Source organism: Neomonachus schauinslandi, chromosome 9, assembly GCF_002201575.2.
Source record: "Neomonachus schauinslandi chromosome 9, ASM220157v2, whole genome shotgun sequence".
NCBI classification, from domain to species: Eukaryota; Metazoa; Chordata; class Mammalia; order Carnivora; family Phocidae; genus Neomonachus; species Neomonachus schauinslandi.
The window spans coordinates 54,074,411-54,099,107 of NC_058411.1; the positions used below are offsets into that span (position 1 = coordinate 54,074,411).

At 34.6% G+C, this 24,697-nt stretch overlaps 1 pseudogene; it reads right to left on the reverse strand.

Moving 5' to 3' along the window:
- The window catches only part of LOC110590554, a 51,511-nt pseudogene extending 31,887 nt beyond the window's left edge, over positions 1-19,624 (reverse strand).
- Between the last annotated feature and the right edge of the window lie 5,073 nt (positions 19,625-24,697).

Consider the following 24,697-nt stretch of genomic DNA (forward strand, 5'->3'; position numbering starts at 1 on the left):
GGGTATCAAATGCCCCATATAATGTCCTGAATATATCCACTAAAAATGTGTGTTTGAGCTCTATGATGGATGTTACTTTTCTTCCTCATACTGCACAATTTTTATGGATGATCTCCTGCCTTAACTCCTGTATCATGTAATCACTAAGCTGGCCAGTTCAATCTCCTCAATATCTATCAAATCCAGCTACATCTCTAGAGCCTTGCTGCCACTTCTCTGAGTCACCACAGTATCTTGTCTGAATTACCTGACTTCCTTAAAATTTATTTTTCCTATTTTGTGTCTTACTTGGCTACTCTTTATCTCTTTACCTGTTGAAATGGTCATTCTAAAATTCCAACATTACTCTACTTTCCATTGCCCTTGAGATAAAAGTATTTTAATATGGCACCCGAGTTCCTAAATGAACTGGGTTCTCTCTCTTCACCTCTTTACTTGACACTCTTACAGACTCAAGTCACATGGAACTATGCTCAGACATTTGAGCATTTAATATTTTTATTATATTCTCTGTGTATTAAGCATCTTCTACCATTCTTCCTTTCATCTGGGTGGCATCTATTTATCCTTCAGGTTTCACCTTACTTGTAAAAGACTTTTCCAGCTCCTAAGATCAATTATCTTCTATTTTTGCATTCACCATTTTTAGTACCCTGCGCTTCCTTCATTACATCTGGCACAGGCTTCATGATGGAAAGATCCTTATTTTAACCTCTGTGCCCATGTTACATAAGAAAGTGACTTTCCATTTTTAAGAAAATGTTACTTAAGCAAAGCTTGAAATATGTACTCAAAATGAGTGGAAATGTATTAGGAAGTGAAAAAGTTAAAAATGACAGCGGATCTGGCAGTTAGGGGTAACAGATGAAACTACTGTAGTGGTATCTGAAGCAAATTCTGATCTTGGGTCCTTTAGAGAAATTCTTATATACATGAATAAGAAGACACATATATATATACATGGATTTTTTTTTTTTAAGAGAGAAAGAAAAGGAAAGAAACTAAATACCCCATAAGGAAATGGATAAATTTTTATATACTTTTACAATGCAACATCATATAGTGGTGGGAAATGAGTAAAGTATAATGACCTATATCATCAGGAATAACCTGGGGAAAATCATTATAGTACTTATAGAAAAAAATCAAGTGTAATAAAATCATTAATATATGTACCAAGCTGACAGATACTTATTTTAGAATAAATGTGGCCTCTGTTAAGAGAAGGAAGAGATTGGGATCAAGACTTCAATTCTGTCTACAACATTTTATGAATAAAAAAATGATATAATTTTTATAGATTAATAATACATATAGATTTTACTAGACATTTAAGAGATTGCTTAAAGGACACATATTCAAGAATAATAGAATAAAATGCTAGACTCTATAGTATATAAAATAGAATGCTAGACTGGATGACATATAAATTATACAACCAACCATGTATTGGAAATTTGGACTAATCTGTAGGAACTGCATATGATATTAATTGAGATAGTACCTTCCATTGCAGATTAAGACTATGATGATGTTACAGCTGCAGTTATATCATTTTCAAAAAATTAATGAGAAAGGGCATTTTTTAAAATGGGGCTTTATTCAAATAGAGAAAATAGTCAAAGAGAGAAAAAGAAATGGCTATGTAGAGAAAATTATTCCATATCATGTGGACAAACTGGTCACTTAGATGAAATAAATTTTAGGCAAATCTGTTTCATATACTGAGACCACCATTTTTCATTCTTGATGTTCCCTTAACTATTTATTGCCAGTCTATGCACATGTATCTCTCTCACATAAAATCATTGTACAGAGATTGTAGGATTAACCTTAAATTAGAGAAGTTGCTATCAAATTGAATTTCAAGAAGCCAAAATAAAATGAATTGTTTTTACATTTCTCTTTTCTCTCAGATGGTTGGGAAATGAAATCAGTGTAATATTAGCTTTTATAAAGTGTACCTGATTATTGGTTATTAACTCAGCTCTGCCTCTTCCCACACCTGAGGGAAGAAGCCTGGGAATTCCATTTCTCAGAATTCCTTTAAAGCAGTTTTGTGGGTTAGATTCTATTAATGAAAGTCGTTCATAAGTGATTCGGAAAATTAAAAGAAAGGAAACTATAATTATATGGTAGAAGTTGCCAAAAAGCTTTAGATTGCAAATTTTTAGACTTCTGGACAAGCTCACACTAGTCAATAACTGGACACTACAAGCAGGTGACATCATTCAAGGAGGCTTCCATGAGGATCCTGCAATTGATGACTGAATGACTTATGTTTCCCCTGTGAACCATGATGCTTCTGGGAGACTCTAGCTTCCTGCATTAAATACCTTTTTGCTTTAAGTCCTTAGAATGGCCTTTGTTTCCCTGATAAAATCTTGATTAACCAACTAGAGTTCACAGTGGATTATATCTGAATGTCTATTACTAATAAAGTATAATGTGTCCTTTAATATGAAGCATCTATCTCTCAGAGGCAAATGACCAGTCACCAAAAAAGATGCACAGTATGTTTGGTGTAGGGTATTGAAGTAATTAAAGTTACAAGTATTAGTAATCATATGGAAGTTCTACAATATAAAGTAATAAATATTCTAATTTGAAGGAATGAGCATGAACTAAAGCATAAAGAGGAAATTATGGCCTGTTACGTATTACTTACAATAAAAGAATATGATACAATTTAACAAAGCTGTACATTTTATATATATATATATTTTTTTAAAGATTTTATTTATTTATTTTGACAGAGAGAGACAGCGAGAGAGGGAACACAAGCAGAGGGAGTGGGAGAGGGAGAAACAGGCTCCCCGCCCAGCAGGGAGCCCGATGCGGGGCTCGATCCCAGGATCCTGGGATCATGACCTGAGCCGAAGGCAGCCGCTTAACCGACCGAGCCACCCAGGCACCCCATACATTTTTTATATTTCTACAAAATGTGTTTTTAAATCAGAATATGAAGAATTATATATACTTATTGTAAATAATTTTTTGAGAAGAGCCTTAAGAGAAAATGAAACTATAGGATGTGTTTTAGGACAACCCAGAGATGGAATGAAGAATGTTGCTCAAAAAAAACATGTATATCAAGTATACTAACACTATTTGTATATATGTATGCACACACATATTTTAAATTAATTGGATTCTATGCATATGCTACAAACTGCCTCATGAATATATCCAACAGTATTAAGTATTCTAAATCAAAACATTTTTAAAATCTAATTTCTATCAAATGATGCAGTACACTTTATATATCAACCATTCATTTTTTCAAATATCAGATATAGGAAATACCAAAGTAAATATTTTACATTTGTTAAAAACAAAAACTAAACAAAATATAAAAGAATGAGAAAAACTATGCTTAACACATTGTTGGGTATTTTTCTTTGGAGAAATCCTAAACTGGATTTTCTGTGTGAATATATGAATAGCTTCTTTGTATTTTACCAAATTTATGTTATAAATTTAACACTGGTATAAACTACTATACATACAGCAACAAGCTGGACAACCTAGAAGAAATGGAAAAATTCTTGGAAACATACAACTTACCAAGACTGAATCAGGAATAAATAGAAAATCTGAATAAAGCACTTAGTAGTAAGGATATGGAATCAGTAATAAAAAAAAATCTCACTACACAGAAAAGCCCTGGACCAGATGGCATCACTGGCAAATTTTACCATAAGTTTAAAGAAGAATTAACACCAGCCCTCACACTGTTCCAAAAAATTGAACAGGAGGGAACACTCCCAAACTCATTTTATGAGACCAGCAGTGTCTTGATACCAAAACCAGAAAAGGACACTATAAGAAAAGAAAACTACAGATCAATATCCCTGATGAATATAGATGCAAAAAACTCTCAATAAAATAATTGCAAATGGGATTCAGCAGCACATTAAAAGAATCATTCACCATAATCAAGAGGGATTTACCCCTGGGATGTGAGAATGGTTCAACACACGGAAATCAATATATGTGCTCTATCACATTAACAGAATGAAAGAAAATAATCATATAATCATCTCAATAGATGCAGAAAAGTTATTTGACAAAATTTAACTTCCATTAATAATAGAAACTCTTAGCAAATGAGACATAGAAGTAACATCTCAACTTAATAAAGGCCATAGGAAACAAGCCCACAGCTAACATCTGACTCAATGGTGAAGGTTTGAAAGTTTTTCCTCTAAGATCAGGAACAAGACAATGGTGTCCACTCTCACCACTCCAATTCAACATAGTATCAGAAGCCTTAGCAAGAAAGATCAGGCAAATAAAAGAAGTAAAAGGAATTAGAATTAGAAAGGAAGAAGTAAAATTATCTCCCTTTGCAGATAATATCATTTTATATAAAAGACTGACCAAAAAACTGTTAGATCTAATAAATGAATTCAATAAAGTTGCAGGATACCAAATCAACACAGAGAAATCAGTAGTGTTTCTACAGACTAACAAATTTTCTGAAAAAGAAATAAATAAATTGATCCCATTTACAATAGTAGCAAAAACAATAACATACTTAGGAATAAATTTAACTGAAGGGATGAAAAATCACTACTCTGAAAATTACAACACATTGATGAAAGAAACCCAAGTAGGGACAAATAAATGGAGAGGTATCCCATGTCCATGGATTGGAAAAATTAATATGTTAAAATGTCAATACTATTAGAACGATCTATAGATTCAATGCAATTTCTATCAGATTCCAATGCAATTTTTTACAGAAGTAGGAAAAACATCCTAAAATTTATATGGAACTACAAAAGATCCCAAATGGCCAAAGGAATGTTGAGGAAAAAAGCAGGAGGCATCACACTTCTAATTGCAGGCTATACTATGGAGCTATAATTATCAAAACTTTGGAATATTGGCATAAAAACAGACAAATAGAACAATGGAATAGAACTCCAAAATAAACCCAAGAATATATAGGCAACTAATATTTGACAAGGAGCCAAGAATATTCAATGGAGAAAAGACAATCTCTTCAATAAATGATGCTGAGGTAATTGGACATTCACATGCAAAAGGACATTCACAACTGGACTCATATCGTACACTGTTCACAAAAATTAACTTGAAATGGATTATAGACTTAAATGTAAGACCTAGAACTATGAAACTCCAAGAAGAAAACATAAGAATAAATCTCCTTGAAATGAATCTTGGTAATATTTTTTTTGATGTGGCATCTAAAGCACAAGCAACAAAATAAAAAATGAACAAGTGCGGATACATCAAACTAAAAACCTTCTATACAGTAAAAGAAACCATAAACAGGGTGAAAATTCAACTATGGAATGGGGAAAAATATTTGTAAATCATGTATCTAATAAGAGGTTAATATTAAAGATACATAAAGAACTCATATTATTCAATTGCAAAAACAAAACCAAAACGAAAAACAAATAACCCAATTAAAAGATGGACACAGGACCTGAATAAACATTTCTCCAGAGAAGACATATGATAGACCAACAAGTACATGAAAAGATGCTCAACATCACTAGTCATTAGAGAAATGTAAATTCAAACTACAGTGAGATATCAATCATGCCTGGTAGAATGGCTATCACACACACAAAAACAACCAACCAATAAACAAACAAACAAAAAAAAAAGCAAGCGATAAATGCTGGCATGAAGGCAGAGAAAAGGAAACCCTTGTATATCATTGGTAGAATTACAAATTACTACAGCTACTATGGAAATCAGTATGGGAGATCCTCTAAAAATTTAAAATAGAATTACCATGTGAATCAGGAATTCCACTTTTGGGAATATATTCAAAGGAAACAAAAATATTAACTTGAAAAGGCATCTGCACCCCCATGTTCATAGCAATATTATTTACAATAGCCAAGACATGGATATAATTTAAGTGTCCATCTATGGATGAATGGATAAAGAAGGTATGTTATATATAAAGGAATATTATCCAGCCTCAAAAAAAAAAAAATTAGGAAATCCCACCACTGCAACCTCATGGATGGACATTGAAAGCATTATGCTAAGTGAAATAAACCAGACAGAGAAAGACAAATACTATATGATTTCACTTACATGTGGAATCAAAGAAAAAAAACCTCACAGAAAAAAGAGATCAGACTTGTGGTTATTAGAAATGGAGGGTGGTAGAGGGAGAATTGGAGAAAGGTGGCCAAAAGGCATAAACTTCAAGTTATAGGAAAAATAAGTACAAGGGATATAATGTACAAAATGATGACTGTAGCTAACACTGTTGTAGGATATACAGGAAAGTTGTTAAGAGAGTAATCATAAGAGTTCTCATCACAAGAAGAGTATTTTTTTCCTTTTTTTCTTTCTTTTCTTTTTATTCTATCTATATGAGAAGAAGCTATATGTTAGCTAAAGCTATAGTGGTAATTACTTCACAATATATGTAAATCAAACTATCATGCTATATACCTTAAATTATAATGATGTATGTCAAATATTTTTCAATAAAACTAGAAAAAGAAACACCAAAGGGGGCAAATATTTGTATTGGATACTATATAATAGGACACACACACACACCTACATAGATACTCACATATATATGAATATTGGAGAGATATATATGTGCACATATATTTCCATTTACATATGAGTATTTTTATTTTTAAACATTATTTTAATAGCTAATATCAGTTTTTCATTTTATTTATATAATATATATTTATATATAATTTTGATTTTATCTGATTATTTCTGAGTTGAAACTATTTTATGCATTTATCATTGAGATCTTTTTATTTTTAATTCTCCTGTACATATATTCTTTTTTTTTAAAGATTTTATTTATTTATTTGACAGAGAGAGACACAGCGACAGAGGGAACACAAGCAGAGGGAGTGGGAGAGGGAGAAGCAGGCTTCCCGCAGAGCAGGGAGCCCAATGCGGGGCTCGATCCCAGGACCCTGGGATCATGACCTGATCCGAAGGCAGACACTTAACGACTGAGCCACCCAGGTGCCCCCTCCTGTACATATATTCTGATCATTTAAAAATTGTACTATTTTCTTATTTCTTCTTACAATTTTTACACATTGATATATGTTATCATTTATTCTATAGATATTCTTTCTTAATTTATTGTATTAAATTTTATTTATTTTATTTATTTTTTTAAGATTTTATTTATTTATTTGAGAGAAAGAGTGAGAGAGAGAGCATGAGCAGAGGCAGAGGGAGAGGGAGAAGCAGACTTCCCTGCTGAGCAGGGAGGATGATAGGGCACTTGATCCTAGGACCCTGGGATTATGACCTGAGTTGAAGGCAGATGCTTAACTGACTCAGCTACCAAGGCGCCCCTATTGTATTAAATTCTAAAATAAAATGCATATATAAATACACTCAACTTAAAAATGCTCACCTCTCTCTTAAAAAAAAAAAAATGAAAAAAAAAAAACTTAACTGAACCTATAACCTGTCCCCATAGAGAGAATTCGCCTGAGATAATGGCCTCTACACACTGTCTCAATTTCTTATTATTTATTCATTGTTTCAAGTTTTTATTTAAATACTAGTTAACATAGAGTGAAATATTAGTTTCAGGAGTAGAATTTAGTGACTCATCACTTATACAATACCCAGTGATCAGCATGACAAGTGCTCTCCTTAATACCCATCACCCATTTTGCCCATCCCCCTGCCGCCCTCCACTCCAGCAACCCTCAGTTTGTTCTCTATAGTTAAGAGTCTTTTTTATGGTTTGCCTCTTTTCTTTCTCTCTATGTTCATCTGTTTTGTTTCTTAAATTCCACATATGAGAGAAGTCATATGGTATTTGTCTTTCTCTGACTGACATTTCTCTTAGCATAATACACTCTAGCTCCATCCATGTCATTGCAAATGGCACGATTTCATTCACTTTTGTGACTGAGTAATATTTCATTGTATATATATATACCATAATTTCTTTATCCACTCATCAGTCGATGGAAATGTGGGATCTTTCTATAATTTGGCTATTGTTGATAATGCTGCTATAAACATCGGGGTGCATGTGCCCCTTCAATCGGTATTTTTGTATCTTTTAGGCAAATACCTAGTAGTGCAATTCCTGGATTGTAGGATAGTACCTTCTACTAACTGTTTTTGAAACCCGTTTTAATTTTAAAAAATAGTCTAAACTTAGAAAGAAGTGGAAATATAATGAAATCTCAAGTTAAACAGTTAACATATTGAAAAAATAAGTAAAATTTTGCAGAGACAGTTGCAGCTGACTATGCAGCCCTCCCCAACCCCTTTGCTTCTCTATTTTGCTAGCACTCAACAATCTCCTGAAGTTGGTATCTTTCTTTCCCTTTTAGGTTTTTTGCAATTTTACGACATATATATGCTTTTATATAACAAGTTACATTTTTGCTGTTTTCCCATTTTATGTTCATGATACCATACTCTCCATGTGGAAATTATTCATTTTATCTCCTGTACAGTGTTGTATACTATGTTTGAGGCCACTCTCTCACTAATGAGGCTTCTGATGTAAGTTGGTTATAATATGTGCTGTTTAGTGCTATAATGAAAAGCCCCTTCTATATGAATCACTGTGAATATGTTTCAAAGAAAGACTTGTGTAAAACCATCGAGATGGAATTGCTACATAGCATGTAAAAGTTTTTTGGTGTCCCATCTGGTCCTCCTTTTATTTTTTTGACTTACCCCAGCTGTTTTGGCAAGCAGTTGCACAGATCTCACATTCTGCCCTGGGTCATCATCACAACCTCCACCTCCACCTGGATGACTGTTGGAATCCACTCAGCAATTCTGATTCATGTGCAAATCTAGACATGTAAGGGAGTTAAAATGCAACAAGATGAAACTCTGGTTGATACATACATACTCAGGCAGTTAATTCTCAGGTGCATTCTACTTGCCTCTTCAAAGGCACCAGTGGGATCATAACCTTGTTTCCCAGTGTAGTATTTAGCTCAATAACCCACAGTTGGATTGATTATATTTTTCTTCCCCATTTTTACAGTCTCCCACTCCTGCTCCTTGGGATCACTTCCCTAAGAAATTTGCCTGCATGCAAACCCTTGATTCTAGCTCCTTTTCAGGGTGCAAACCCAGGCTACAACTCTTGTTTGTAGTTGCTCTGAAAAGTATAATCTCAGGATGGGACTCTGAACTTGGTAATTAACCAACTGGTCAGATGGTAAAAACAACCTTATTGCCCGTGGCAAGTGGAAAGGTAAAAAACAAGTAAACAAAAAACAGTTCTTGTTTATAGCAGCACTTGACTGAGCTGTATTCAGAAAGTAAATCATTGAGTTTTTGAGTTACCAGTATTGTCACCAGGGGCTCGATAACAAGCCACAATAATCCATTTTTCTAGCTCTGCTTACAGGTGCTGCTTGCCACTAGAAACTAAGGCCAGATGCCAAAAGCCACAAGCTCCAAACAAGCCCCTATGACCCAGTTTTCAACCAGTTTGATCCAGTTCAGATACCTTGCTAACCCTATGGATGATCTTGGGATCATTACCATCTAATCATAAAAGCAAAAACCACACCTACCAGTGCCATAACAGATCATACTGCACCCATTTAACGGAAGAAAAGAGGGGGCATTCTGATTTGGAGAAGCCACTCATCCCTTCCCTGAAAAGCCTCTACATCAGCTGGGTTAACCCTATAAAACCTGAACCATGAGACCTAATTGGGGAGAATGTGCCTTTAGAGCATGAGCTCCCCTTCTCCATTCTAGGGCCATTGAATGAATTTCCTGCTTGCCATCAAATAATGTTTTGTTATTTGGCTATTTGGCCAATAGTATTAAGTAGGGAATGAACCTACCACTTCACTAACAGTATCATTTGTAACATAGGAAGGCAATTGTAATTATAAAAGCTGTAGAGTTAGAGGAATTCTGTTAAGAGCTTTAAAAAACTCACAAAATTGTGCAAATTCAGAATACCAAATCACAACTCAAGGCACAAAGGAAAGAAAGAAAGCCCCCAAGCTATTGTTACACATTTAACTCTGATTACCTCAGGGCAAACAGTGATGAAAATCAGACCCAGGATTTACTTTTAACTAGGAGCTACAAAAGATGAATACATAGCCTCAACAAGTCTTCTAAACAGAAGTCAGGGTGCCCATAGGGAAATGATGAGATCTGAGTTCTCGGATGGAGTCATTAGTGGGGAACAGTCTGAGGATCTTCCAGGATAGATTTCCCTGAGGCCTCCAAGCTGGTAGCATCAGCTCCTTCCATCAGCTTGAAAAGAAAAGCCTCTGCCATGAAGACCCTAAAAAACCCTAATCAGGCAGTTGCCTCACAAGAGGATACTTGTTGCACACAGTATTTATCCCTACTTTGTACACACCATCTTCAAACTAACAACTAGGGTGGGGTCAGCCTAGGCTCCTCCCAGGAGTAGTACACATATCCAAAGAACCACCTCACTGATACATGAAGAGATCTGGAGGGCATTGGAAATGTGTGGGAGGTAAATCTTGAGGTTAGATAAGGGAGGGTTTATTGGCATAAAAGTATTCTCTTGTGATTTGTGGCTCAGAGTCATGTTCAGGATGCTAGTTTGGCCATGATGATATCCTGCAGTAAATGAGGAGGTGATGTAGGAACTGCCTGACAGAGTATGGAGGAAAAAGAAAAAGAAAATCAGTGAATTAAGAATATATGGGTAGAACTATCTTATGAGCCTGAGGAATTAATTACCTCTTAGGTATAATCTCTGAAGGAATGGAAAGCAGATCTGCTATTCTTGACTCATAGTACCCTTATTGATATCAAAGATCCTGGTTGCAAGACAATAGCTCTCAGGGTCACACTGGACTACAACAGAGAGCCAACACAGATTTTCTCAAAGACCCTGTTTCTCCTCACTATGGCAATTCTCATTGTTATGGAGAAAGAAATGCCCCCCAGGCAATAAAGCCAGAGGAGAAACTAGAATGTTTTAATCTGTAGTCATTCATGGCAGTGGCTAGTAGATCAAAGTGTAGAAGTAAAACAATGGAAAATTAACTAGTGTGTTACTGCACATTGTAACCTAGAAGAAAAGGCAAAATCTGGGAAGTAGAAGCTGCCTCAAAAGTAAAGGTAAATGATAATCTCTAACTCAATTTCCGGACAAAACTACTTCCCCATACTCAGCGTCTATTGATTAAAAGAGATTCTGGTTTTGTTTTGTTTTGTTTGTTTTCCTTTGAAGTTGACCTTACAAGAATATAAAATATCTAATACTTAATTCTTCTCCAACTAAACCTGAGTCCATTCATAAGGATACATATATACTTGGAAAAGGGTAAATCTCACACCTCCAAAGACCTACTTCATACATTGACTTAGGTTAGTAAACCCCAAGCATCACTATGGCACTCAATTAAGACTGGGAACTTAAGGAGGTCCATTGATAAATGGAATAATGGCTAAAATCTGTGCCTCAGTGGGTCCATGGACTCACCCTGTGGGCATTTTTCTAATCCCTGAATGCAAATGAAAATCTACATATTATTTCCTGCCAAATAAGTAAAAAAAAAAAAAACTACAGTAGGAATGGCAAAGTGGAAATGCCTAGCATTGATCACATCCCCATCTCTTTACCTCCAACCAAGATGGTAAAGCAGAAACCATACCATAATTTTTGAGGATTTGCAGATTGGTGCCAAAGGATGCAGAGTTCTAGGTCACATTATATCCTGTTTCCATTTACTTAACTGTCACCTGCAAAACACAGAAAGATCATGTCAGCCTATGATCACTTAACAAGACGATAAGAGCAATGGCAGTTGCTGTGCTATCTTTGGAATTCTTACCAAAACAGATATCCCAATCTGTTCATTTGCTATGGGACCAGTAATCTGACAAACATGGCTTTTTTTTCCCCCACATTCTGTCCATAAAAAAAAAAAAAGTGTTTGCTTTTATGTAGAAAGGGTGTTGGAATCTACTCCCTATTTTGTCCAAGGGATATTTTAAGTTTCCTGCTCTCTGTCACTGAATAGTACTCAGGAATTTCCATCATTAGCAGAACATCAGATTGGCCCAGTATAGTGATGACATCATGTTGATTGGATTTGGTACACAGTTAAAATGAAAGTACTCTAAATACTCTAGCAAGAAACATGGATACCAAGGCATGGGAGAAAAACTTCTCAAGATGCTGAGGATGACACATATGCAAACATTCACGTGATATTCCCTGTAATGTAAAAGATAAGTTTTTGCATCTCACATACTACCATTAAAAGAAAGCCACATTGCTTGGTGGGCTTTTGGATGTTGGAGGAAGTATTGCACAGTCTTGGGAATATTGCCAGTTCTAAGTGAGTCCCAGACCTCTACAGTGATCCACTGGGTGGCAAGCTTCTTACTTCCTGGGCCTCATTACCCAGCAGATCCTGTGGTGCTTTCTGCAATGGATTAAAATGCTGGAGAGTGTTCTCACCACCCCCATATGAGAATCACACTATACAATTCTATGGTTATGGAGCAGATACTCCTTTTACTGCAAAAATTATTCACTACTTGTAAAGTAACATCTTTCATGATATAGATTGAAACTAATTATCAAACCATAGGATATCAAGTGACTGTGACCAGAGCTGCCTCTCCTGAGCTGAAATTTATTTTATCAACTGAGTCATAACTTTGTATGAATGTGGGAGCTATCTATTATATGACAGAAATAGCACATTTGGCATCAGATCTAAGAAGGTCCAGAAGGCACAGTTTGGTTATAAAAAAGACTACTCTGAGGACAGAGATAAATTTTTAAAATCCTTAAAAAATGCCTTCAAAAAGATTTTAAAAGTTAATATATGCATAAAGCAAAAACAGAATGGATAAAAGAGAACTCAGAGCAGAAGAAAAACATCTCTAAAAGAAAAAGAAAACAGGGTAATGCATGTCTTCTCTTTTCTGTATTCTTCTTTTATAAAAAATATCAAAGCAGATCTATTTTATAACAGAAAAAAAATTTAAGGGACACACTCTTTTTCACTGGAAAAATCTCAGCACTTTGTTTTATGTGGAATATTAATTATGAAATTTTTCTAATCTAAGCATTGTTGATTTTTATAATAAACTTATAGTTGAAGAGCAGAGGCACTTTTTATTACAAAATAAGATGTGCATTTTGTAAACCTTGATGTTATAAAGACAATGATGAGAAAATTATCCTACATAATACAGATTCAAGAAGTAGCTAATTCGAAGGAATAAAATTTCTGAAAATATTATGCTATCAAAATAACCAAATGAAGAAACAATAATTGCATATCTAAAAGAATCACATGGGGAGGACGATATGGGGAGGTGATGGTTCACACAAGTTAGCTAAATTTTTCATCTTTCATTGTCTGGAGTCAATTCATGGTATCTAAAAGTAATAAAAATAGAGCTATAAAAAAGTATCAAGAATTATGAATGGGGTGAGATGAGCCAAGAGACTTTCTTTTCAGTTTCATTCTATTCTCAAGTACATGTATTATTTTTTTTTTAATATTTTTTTATTTATTCATTCGAGATGCAGAGATACAGAGAGAGAGAGAGGGCACAAGCAGGGGGAGAAGCAGAGGGAGGGGGAGAAGCAGACTCCCCACCGAGCAGGGAGCCCGACGTGGGGCTCGATCCCAGGACCCTGGGATCATGACCTGAGCCGAAGGTAGATGCCCAACCATCCGAGCCACCCAGGTGCCCCCATGTATTAGTTTTATAATAATTATAAAGTGAAAACAGAAAGCCATGATATTAAGATGACTGTGTTCTTTATTGGTCATGCTGACAAAGATTAAAAAATGTAATAGTATACATTGTGTTGATTTTGGTAAAGAAACAATGTAAATTAGAGACAGCTATAAATAGGTCCTGAGAGGAGGGAAATTTTAATTTTGTTAACTCAGCTGTTCCTCGTCCTTAAAAATGAGTGGTATTAATAAGACATAAATAGTAATACTCTAGGTTAATACAATGACTAATTAAATCCTTAGTTTAGGCATATTTGGTAGATACTTGGCATTTCTAATATTAATAAGACGAAGGAGACGAGAATACACAAAGGGGAAAAGACAGTCTCTTCAACAAATAGTGTTAGGAAAACGGGACAGCCACATGCAAAAGGATGAAATTCGACCACTTTCCTATACCATACACAAAAATGGATTAAAGACCTAAATGTGAGAATTGAAACCATAAAAATCCTACAAGAGAGCACAGATAGTAATTTCTCTGATATCATTCATAGCAACATTTTTCTAGATATGTCTCCTGAGGCAAAGGAAACAAAAATAAAATTAAACTATTGGGGCTACATCAAAATAAACTATTGGGACTACATCTGCACAGCTAAGGAAACAACCCACAAAACTAAAAGGCAACCTACCGAATGGGAGAATATATTTGTAAATGATATATCCAGTAAGGGGTTAATCCAAAATATGTAAAGAACTTATAAAACTCAACACCAAAAAACCACAATCCAGTTAAAAATGGTCAGAGGACCTGCATAGGCATTTTTCCAAAGACAATGACATACAGATGGACATCAGACATATGAAAAGAGGTTTAAAATCATTAATCATCAGGGAAATGCAAATTAAAACCACAATGACATATAGCTTTACCTCTGAAACAAATAATACATTATATGTTAAAAAAAAAAGAAGATAGTAGGAAGGGAGAAATGAAGGGGGTGAATCAGAGGGGAAGACGAACCATGAGAGACTATGGACTCTGAGAAACAAGCTGAGGGTTCTAGAGGGGAGGGGTGTGGGGGGATGGGTTAGCCTGGTGATGGGTATTAAAGAGGGCACATACTGCATGGAGCACTGGGTGTTATACGCAAACAATGAGTCATGGAACACTACATCAAAAACTAATGATGTAACGTATGGTGATTAATATAACATAATAAAAATTTTAAAAAAATGAAATCTTGCCATTTACAACAACATGGATGGAGCTAGAGGACAATATGCTAAGTGAAATAAGTCAGACACAGAAACAAAAATACCATACGATTTTACTCAAATGTGGAATTTAAGAAACAAAACAAAGTAAAAATGAGACAAAAGAATGAAAACAAAAACAGACCATTAAATACACTGAACAAACCGATAGATCCCAGCTAGGAGGTGAGTGGAGAGCATGGGTGAAATAGATAAAGGAGATTAAGTATACACTTACCATGATGAGCACTGGCAAATGTATAGAACTGTTGAATCATCATACTGTATACCTGAAACCGATACAACACTATATGTTAATTATACTGGAAAAAATAAGAAATGAAAGAAAAAAATACTTCATCAGGTAAATTGCTTGGAATTTCTTTTCTAAACATATTGCTATGAACTGAATACTTATGTCCCCTCAAAATTAATATGTTGAGCCCTGATCCCCAATGTGATGGTATTTGGAGGTAAGGCCTTTCAGAGGTAATTGGGTTTAAATTAGGTTATGAGGATGACACCCCTCTGATGGGATTAGTGTCGTTTTTTAATTTTTAAAATTTTTTTAATTTTTTATTTTATTTTTTTTTAAAGATTTTATTTATTCATTTGAGACACAGAGATACAGAGAGAGAGAGCATGAGCAGGGAGAGAGGCAGAGGGAGAAGGAGAAGCAGGCTCCCTGCTGAGCCAGGAGCCCAATGTGGGGCTCGATTCCAGGACCCTGGATTCATGACCTGAGCCGAAGGCAGATGCTTAACATCTGAGCCACCCAGGTGCCCCTAGTGTCATTTTTTTAAAAGATTTTATTTATTTATTTGAAAGAGCGCGTGCGCAAGTGCAAGCCTGTGTGTGTGAGCATTGGGGAGGGGCAGAGAGAGAGGGAAAAGCAGACTCCCCACTCAGCAGGGAGTCTGATGCAGGACTCAATCCCAGGACCCCGACCTGAGCAGAAGGCAGATGCTTAACTGAATGAGCCACCCAGGTGCCCTGGGATTAGTGTCCTTATTAGAAGGAAGAGGCCAGAGACCTCTCTCTCTGATGTAGGACACAGCAAATCAGGAAGAGGTCTCACACAGAACAAAAACATGCTGATACTCTGATCTTGGACTTCCTATACTCCAGACTCTGTTAAATAACTTTGTGTTAAGCTACCCAGTCTGTATATTTTGTTAAAGCAGGCTTAACTGACTAAACCACATATGAATCAAATGAAAATAATTAAGGGGTTGAGTGGTCCAAAAATCCATGTTCTAAATATCCAAATTTTGCTTCCTGAACATTCACCCCAAATCATTCTGTTCCTTACTTTCCTGGGAAAACATAGTTAAATTTATTCGCATCTGCTAGTCAAGAACAGCAAAGCATCTACCCTCTGAAGCAGCAATTTTAAAAAGTTGTTTCATCTTTCCAAAAACAATGTGTCTTTTAAGCTTCCATTTTTATTTCATCAAGAGTGCCTACTCTTGTTATCTAAACTCCTTTTGTCCATTATATCAATTCCAACTTGTCTTTATTCAAATGATAAGCTTTCAGCAACTTCTTATAGCATGAAAAGAAGTGCCTTCAGCTCAGGTCATGATCCCAGGGTCCTGGGATCGAGTTCAGCATTGGGCTCCTTGCTCAGGGGGGAACCTGCTTCTCCCTCTGCCTGCCGCTCCCCCTGCTTGTGCTCTCTCACTTTCTTTCAAATAAATAAATAATTTTTTTAAAAAAAATTATTTGTTGACAGAAATTTTAATATACTTAAAAATATTTAAATAAAAAAAAAAAAGTTCACCCATTTCTCTCACATCCCACCCCCTGCCTCTGGCAACCACCAATCTATTCTCTGTATCTATAAACTTCTGTGTGTGTATGTGTGTAAATATATGAACATATTTTCTTTGGATAGCCACATACAAAAGAATAAAAGTAGACCACTATCTTACACCATACACAAAATTTACTCCACATGGAGCTTATTAATTTATTTCAAAGACTTTTGTAGTGGCATGTAGCATGCGGTCAACTGTTTATTGCGTTACTTTGTCTTGCCAAAACATTCTTCCATGTAGTCAGTTAAAACTTTCCTCATGACTCATCAGGACACTTTATGGGCAGTACAGAGAGGATTCCTCTCCAGCTGTAAAGTTATGCTAATGTTCTTATTTTTGTCTTGAATGCCATATGAAAATATTGTAAATGTTGTAGCTATTCTTGTATATAACTATGGTTGCACTCCAGTGTTAACAAAAATCTATCTGTATATATTATTTTTTATACTTCCTTATATTTCAATTATATGTTCCCTAAAACTGATATGCATTTTCTCAGTTTCAGTCCACGTTCTTAAAAGAAAAAAATAAAGACTTGCAATTACTAGTCAAGAAGCAATTAACTGAAAAAGAATAATAAAATACACCCCTCCATATCGCTCAATGTGAGTGTGAAGGATAGGGAAGAACTGATGAAAAGAGATGCTGATTTTGTATTTTCCTCCTTGCCTACAATGTGCTGAGATGGAGCTATGATTTTTGTTATCATCAGAAGTAGACAACAGTGTTAGATTTTTTTCCCCCTAATCTGATAAACTGTTTGCTAGCTGGTGATTGTAGGATTTTCATATTTGTTGTAGTTTTAAAATATTTGAATTTGCTTCTATCATGTTCATTTTTTATTTCTAGTCATCCTTTAATTTTATAATGCTTCTTTTGCTCCTTTGTGGCTTATGTCTCTGTCTTTGTGACTGTGTTTTAACTTTTTGTTGTTGCTGTTGTTTGTTTGCTTGCTTCTCTGTTGATTATTCTACCCAGTTTTTCTCCTGGTACAGAAATTTAACATTTTAATTGTGTTCTTTCAGCGATTAACCTTAACATTTTATCATATCTCAGTAACTATAAATTATGTTTCTTCTGACAAATATGTGGGCCTCAAAATTAATTAATCACTCCATGCCCTGCTCTAACATATATACTATTGCTGCTCATAATACTATTTGTGCTTTTACTTAATTCCACAAACTATTGTTGCAGCTATCGTTAGTATTTATTTGTACAATATTAGATCAGGTAACATATCTACCTCTATCTTTGCTCAAAACCATGTTCTGAAATTGTTTTCTTTCTTTATGATTCTTTAAAAAAATTTTAAGCTCTGAGTATTTGCTTTATAAATGTCCTTATAAAGGAAATAATTTATTTCACATTTACTGTTTATAGATAATTATAGTCTCTTAGTATGTTAAAGATATTTTCCCATTGTTACCTGGCTGACTTTGTTGTACTTCAAAGTTGGCTGTCATTTTTTGTCATTCTTATATAAACAACGTATCTTTCTTCTCTGACTTATATAAAGATCTCTTTATTTTTGTTATTCTGTATTTTCATCTCAGCTAATGTAGCTATGTCTTTTAACTAATTATGCACCTTAGTATACATTGTGCTTTATCAATCTGTAGCATCACAATTTTTATTAATTATGGAAAATACTCAGCTCACATATATGCTATTCTTCATTTTAATTATTTTCCCTCTGAGGCTTTGAGTAAATATATGTTGAATCATTCATTTCATATTTCTTAAACTCTATTTTAAAGTTATTTTTCTTCTCCTTGACTTTGTTGCATTTTCTTAGCTGTAATTCCTGAATCTTTGTTTTTCACCTCAACAATATAAAATGTTTGTTAACTCAAGCACTGATGTTTTGATTTCCAAAATCAAAGTTTTACCTAATCTTCCTTCACTCACCTAAACCATGATAATCTTTTAAATATATAAAATCTTTTTTATTGTAATTTATCTTAATGATACCAGTTTTTTTCTCTGAAATTATATTTATACTGTGGTTCTTAATTTCTCCTCTATGAATCATTTTTTGGGGGGGGTAGGAAGGGGCTAAGTATATTTAAGTCTAATGCCTTTCCTTGTATGTTCATATTATCCTCAAATATTTGGTGATTATTGGATGACTATTCAATTTGAAGATGCGTAATGTTTTTTCCCCAATTTTAATATGGAGAATAGCATAGTGAACCCCCTCTCTCCCCGCCCCAGGTGCCATGCCTCAGGAATGGAACTCCCAGGTACCTTCACAGATCTTCAGTAACTACTCATGGACAGTTTTATTTCATCTCTATCAGCACCCATTGTTCATCCTCCCATGCCTGCCCCCCAATTATTTTGAATTAAATCTTGTACATCATCACTTCATCTCTATCAGGATGTGATTTAAAAACCACAACATATTATCACACTTAAAAAGAAATGCTCTTAGTTAAAAGAGCTAGTGTTCAGATTTTCCCAGTTATCTCATAAACGGTTTTTATGGCTCAAATCAGCATCCGTGTATGGTCCATACATATGTCTCTTTGTAATCTATAAAGTACCCTTCCATCTTTGCTCCTCTCCTCTGCAATTCATCTGTGGAAGAGTCACAGAGTCATCTGTCATGTAGATGTCATCTGTCATCCAACGTACCGTCTGGATTTTGCGGATTGCATTCCATGGTGTGGCTAAACTGTTTCTTTTTTCCCATAAATGTGTAGTTAGATGAAAAGGCTTGATCAGAGTGCAGTTAGGTGTTTTTTTCAAGGATAATTGAGAGGTAGTGGTGTGTACTTCCATCAGGGGCACATAACGTCTTCTTGGTTCCTTTTCTGTCAGTAGCCATCGGTGATCACTGCCTACATCCATGAATTAGATTTCTGTACCGCTCAGTGTCTCAAAATTTTCCATCTCCTTACCTGTCTGTGCTGCATTCTAAGTCATTTCTTTAATTAGAAATTTCAATTTGTCGTATCATTGAAAATGCATAATGATTTTTATGTTAATTTAATATGGTCTCTAATTATGCTGGTTCCCTTTGTTGAAATTTTGGTAAGACAAAATGAGACCTGTTTCCTAGTGACATGTGAGGGTAGTCCACTTATCTCCCTGTTCTTCTGAGGATCATAATTTATTAAGACATTGACTTGCTTCTCCAACCCTGACACCTCTGGTGAAAATCACCAGTTTCTACAGTCTCATTTCAGACAATTCTAGGTTTAACATGGGCAAATGCAAGGGATAACTATTCCCTTCCTCCTTTACTTTTAATGAAGACATTTTCATTTTCTTTGCATTTGCTGACTCCGTGCTAGAAGTTTATTACCACTAGGGTCCTTTTTTTTTTTTTTTTTGATTATGTGTTCCTTTTTCCATTATTTGGATTCATTAGTTTTCCATCTTCCAAGAATTCTTCAAGAGCTTTGATAAACTGATGGAAATTTTTCTTTTTTATCAATAATTTTAATAAGTGTTTAGCTCCCTAATTTTATGGTATTTCAAGATATTTTAGTTTAGTTTTCCATTCTCATTCAAACTTAAGCCTTCTTTCTTTTTTTTTTTTTAAGATTTTATTTATTTTTTATTTATTTTTTTTTGACAGAGAGAGACATAGCGAGAGCAGGAACACAAGCAGGGGGAGTGGGAGAGGGAGAAGCAGGCTTCCCGCCCAGCAGGGAGCCCGATGTGGGACTCGATTCCAGGACCCTGGGATCATGACCTGAGCAGAAGGCAGACGCTTAACGACTGAGCCACCCAGGCGCCCAAGCCTTCTTATTTCAATATTAAATGATTTTATGGCACTAATACTGCTGAATGCACTTTTGTAATTAGTTTTTGAAATTTACATGTCTAATTTATTATGCTTATAAAATAATAGCTCATAGCTAACCCATTTTCCCAGGAAACATATAAAAAGGCTGTTGAACATTAATAGATTGTTTAATTTCTCTAGGTATTTACATTTTTGTATTCTAACTTCAAAAGAAATTGTTCACTTAACAAAATAAGGCTGAATTAAATTATGACTTTCAGTTTTATGTCAACGCCATTATCTCATGTAACTTCAATGCAATTGTATAAAGTATTTCCACTAACAGTCTTCTGTGGACATGTTGCATCTTCTCAGTTAATTCTACTTCCAATTCCACTGAGTGTTAGTAGTTGAATGTTATTTCTTTATAAACACAAACTTATATTAATTGAATTTAGTAAAAACACACACATCTGTAAGGTGCCAATCTCAAATGAATTTCATTTTTTACAATGTCCACTGCAGTCTACTCTATGAAGAACTGTAGCACAGAGTAAGTGCCACATGAACGGTTCTTTATAACTGAATTAACAACTATATTGTCATGAAAGCTCTGTGAAAATACAGCCTTAGCTTCTTGATGAATATTTTAAATATTAAATTACTTGGATTTTGATTATTTGAAAGTGTTAAGATATATCTAAACTCCTTATTAAATCTAATCAAGACTGAATTAAAGAGATTGAGATAGTAAACATAACTAAAATCAGGGTACCACCAAAATATCAATTCCAAAAGGTCTGATACTGTTAAGTTATACTTTAATATGATTAATCAACTCTTCTATTTTTTTTGCTTTTGCATAATAAGAAAAAAATAGCTGTGATAGTCTTTTTTAAATTTATTTTTTAATCTAAAGGAATTCTATAGACTCTACATTTAAAGTCACCTTCTGACCTTTTTGTTCACAGAAAGAACCTTAAAAATAACAAATTAAACTCATAAAATATTTCCAGCATAGTTATAAAACATAAGATAAAAACATGAACTTTTTATAAAACTTACAAAAATAACACATTTTATTTAAACTTTTCTTTGTTATTTAATCCTGAAGTTTACCTAAAACTTTATTCTTTTTTTTTTTTAAAGATTTTTAATTTATTTATTCGAGAGACAGAGAGAGAGCGAACACAAGCAGGGGGAGCAGTAGGGAAGAGGGAGAAGCAGACTCCCTGCCGAGGACGGAGCCCTATGTGGGGCCTGATCCCAGGACCTCGGGACCACAACCTGACCCGAGCTGAAGACAGATTCCCAACCAACTGAGCCACCCAGGTGCCCCCCTAAAACTCTATTCTATCCTAAAGTTCATTAGAACATTCTATATTATTTAATTTAAAAATAATATTTTCACAAGAAGGTAATCTGATGTATTCCTAGTTCTATGGCTATTCCCCATTTTCTAAAATATAATAAAAATCCAAAGGAAGCTTGAAATTTTGATGGAGGCAGGTGTTTGTCATCCAACATGACCTAAAGCAACAGATAATAGCCTGTTTCACTCTAAAGACAGAGGAATATTTTAAGGAATGAATTTATAAGTTGTAGATAGGTTGTAGTATTTTATTCCATTTTTAAAACAAATTTTCTATTTAGAAAAATAAATCCTATTATTACACACATACTTAATTGTTACATAGGTATGGAAAACTAAGTTTGCATGTCAGAATTTTAACCCTTAATCATAATGTAGGTCTTTATTGTTCTGGAAAGAGGTAACACCATTTACAGCACACTATTCGACATGATTTGTAAAGTAGCTCCTGTCATGCTAACAGACACTGCATCGACGAACTTGGGTAGCGTCCCACCAATCAAGTTTTTAGATTAGACAGGTCCAATAGCAATCTAGCACAAGATGGAGTGATGCATTTGGAACTGGGCATGAACAGAGTCATGGGTGAGAAGATTAATACTGTTAAGATTGAAATTACCTATAATAGAGACTATGTACAGAATAGGAACTATTCTGCACAACATCCATAGGAGGGAGGGATGTCTAGATGCATAAAACACAGAATCAAACATAGCTTCAGTATAAGCCTTTGGACTAAGGCAAGGTGTCTGGCTTCGTTCCAAACTGACTTGGAACCAAGAAACAACTGAATCTAGCGGTCAATTGGGATGTTGTCCATTAATAAAAATTAGTATATAGGCAAGGGTTGGTTATCTTGGGTACACATAACAAATATCTCTATACTTCTTCTTGATTTCTGCAATGAAACTGAATTGCACCATGATCAGCTTGCGATATGATATAACACTGGCATTGTTATAAAAATATATAAAGTCCTATCATAATACTGATATTGGTTATCAAAACATTGGAAGATTAAATTAAAACCTTTTTAAGATATAATTGTGATGGAAAATTACTGGCCTGAGGAAGAACTCATTTTAGCTAACCATCAGCTAATCTCTATGCTAAATATTCCCACACAAGTATATCAGAAGGTGTAAATATCAAGGGAGAAGTAATTAAATAGTGCAAAAATATGAAAATATATGTATTGGCTCTATAGAATTGACTCTTGCTTTAAGTCTATCTTTATACTACCCTAGCTCCTCCTAATGATAGGTACGGTCATGCTGTTACTAATGCTATATTTATTATATCGGTGCTATACTAAATGTACATAACCAAGAAAATATAATCATTTTGCTACAGTAGAACTTAGTCAAGGGCCAGGTTTGGACTGTGCAGGAAAGAATTAACTCCCCATGGTTTACTCAAACACTTGCATTCCCAAAACAAACCTGTCTTCAGGATGGGCCCTTTCCTGGCTCCTGAGGTAAGAGCTCTCAGCCCTTGCAGAGTGTTTTTGTATGCCTGAGGGTTTGTAGCATGCACTACCATTTGTTCAAATCGTTTATGCTAACAATATGATTTAAGGTGAAATTCTGTTTTTGTATGCCTGAAACCTCCTGCCATATTGTATCACTTTGATCCCATAGTTTATGGTAACAATATAACTTATGGTGAATATTTTCACTCCAAGAGGCTGGAGTCTGAGTAGCTGAGGTAACTTATAAAAGTGCTACATGCCTACCTGCATGAACCCCAGTAAAGCTCTGGATACCAAGACTTGGGAGAGCTTCCTTGGTTGGAAACAATTTGCATATACTGTCTCACATAGTTGCTGGGAGAAATAAGTGCATTCATGCAATACCACTGGAACAGTCGGAAGCTTATGCCTGGTTCTCCTGAGTGTTGCTCAATACATCTTTTCCCTTTGCTGATCTAAATCTGTATCCTTTCACTGTTATAAACTATAACTGAGTATAACAGCTTTTCTTTTTCTTTTTTTTTGTAGTTTTTAATTTTATTATATTATGTTAGTCACCATAGAAACAGCTTTTCTGAGTCTTCTGAGTCCTCATAGATTCTGAGGCTAGACTCACAGACCCCTGACTAACAGCTCCTCTCTGAGAGCTCTGATTAATGACAAAACAATGTTAAAACTCTCACATTTACAATTCAGTTTAGAAGAAAAATAGGTCCTTGTTCTTTGAACTTTATACAATGTAGTGTCTAAACTAGAATTACCATTAATCTTTGTGTCTAAACAACACAGGGTCTAAAAACAAAGCCATCGTTCTCTAGAATTTAAAACATACAGAAGAACTAGATCTTTGGATAGCAAGGATTGATATAAACTCTCAGGATATGCCAATATATAGTCAGCATATTTTAAAATAAAATTTAGCTCCAGATTATTTTAAAATAAAACCCAATTTGAGCAAATATACTTTCAGATCTTCAAGTAACTCATGAATATTTTTTTTTAGTATCTCTTATTGCTAATATAATTTACTTATTGGAAAAATTGTTGATCCTCACAATAAAAATAACTAATTATCAAGTTGAGTTCACACTACACATCAGCTAAATTCTTCATCTCTTTTAGTCATTTGCTCTAGAAACTACCACATATTTTGGGGGAAATAAACATACAAAAAATTCAAAAGCTCCTCAAAAGCCACATCACTAGTAAATTATAAAGCTGAGTCGATAGTCTGCATTTTTACACATGCATATTTGTACTCAATGAACAGTATATCCTGTGTGAGTATGTGGTGGTGGTGTAAAGTGCATACATAGGCATCTCTCAGACAATTAATCAGAATATTTC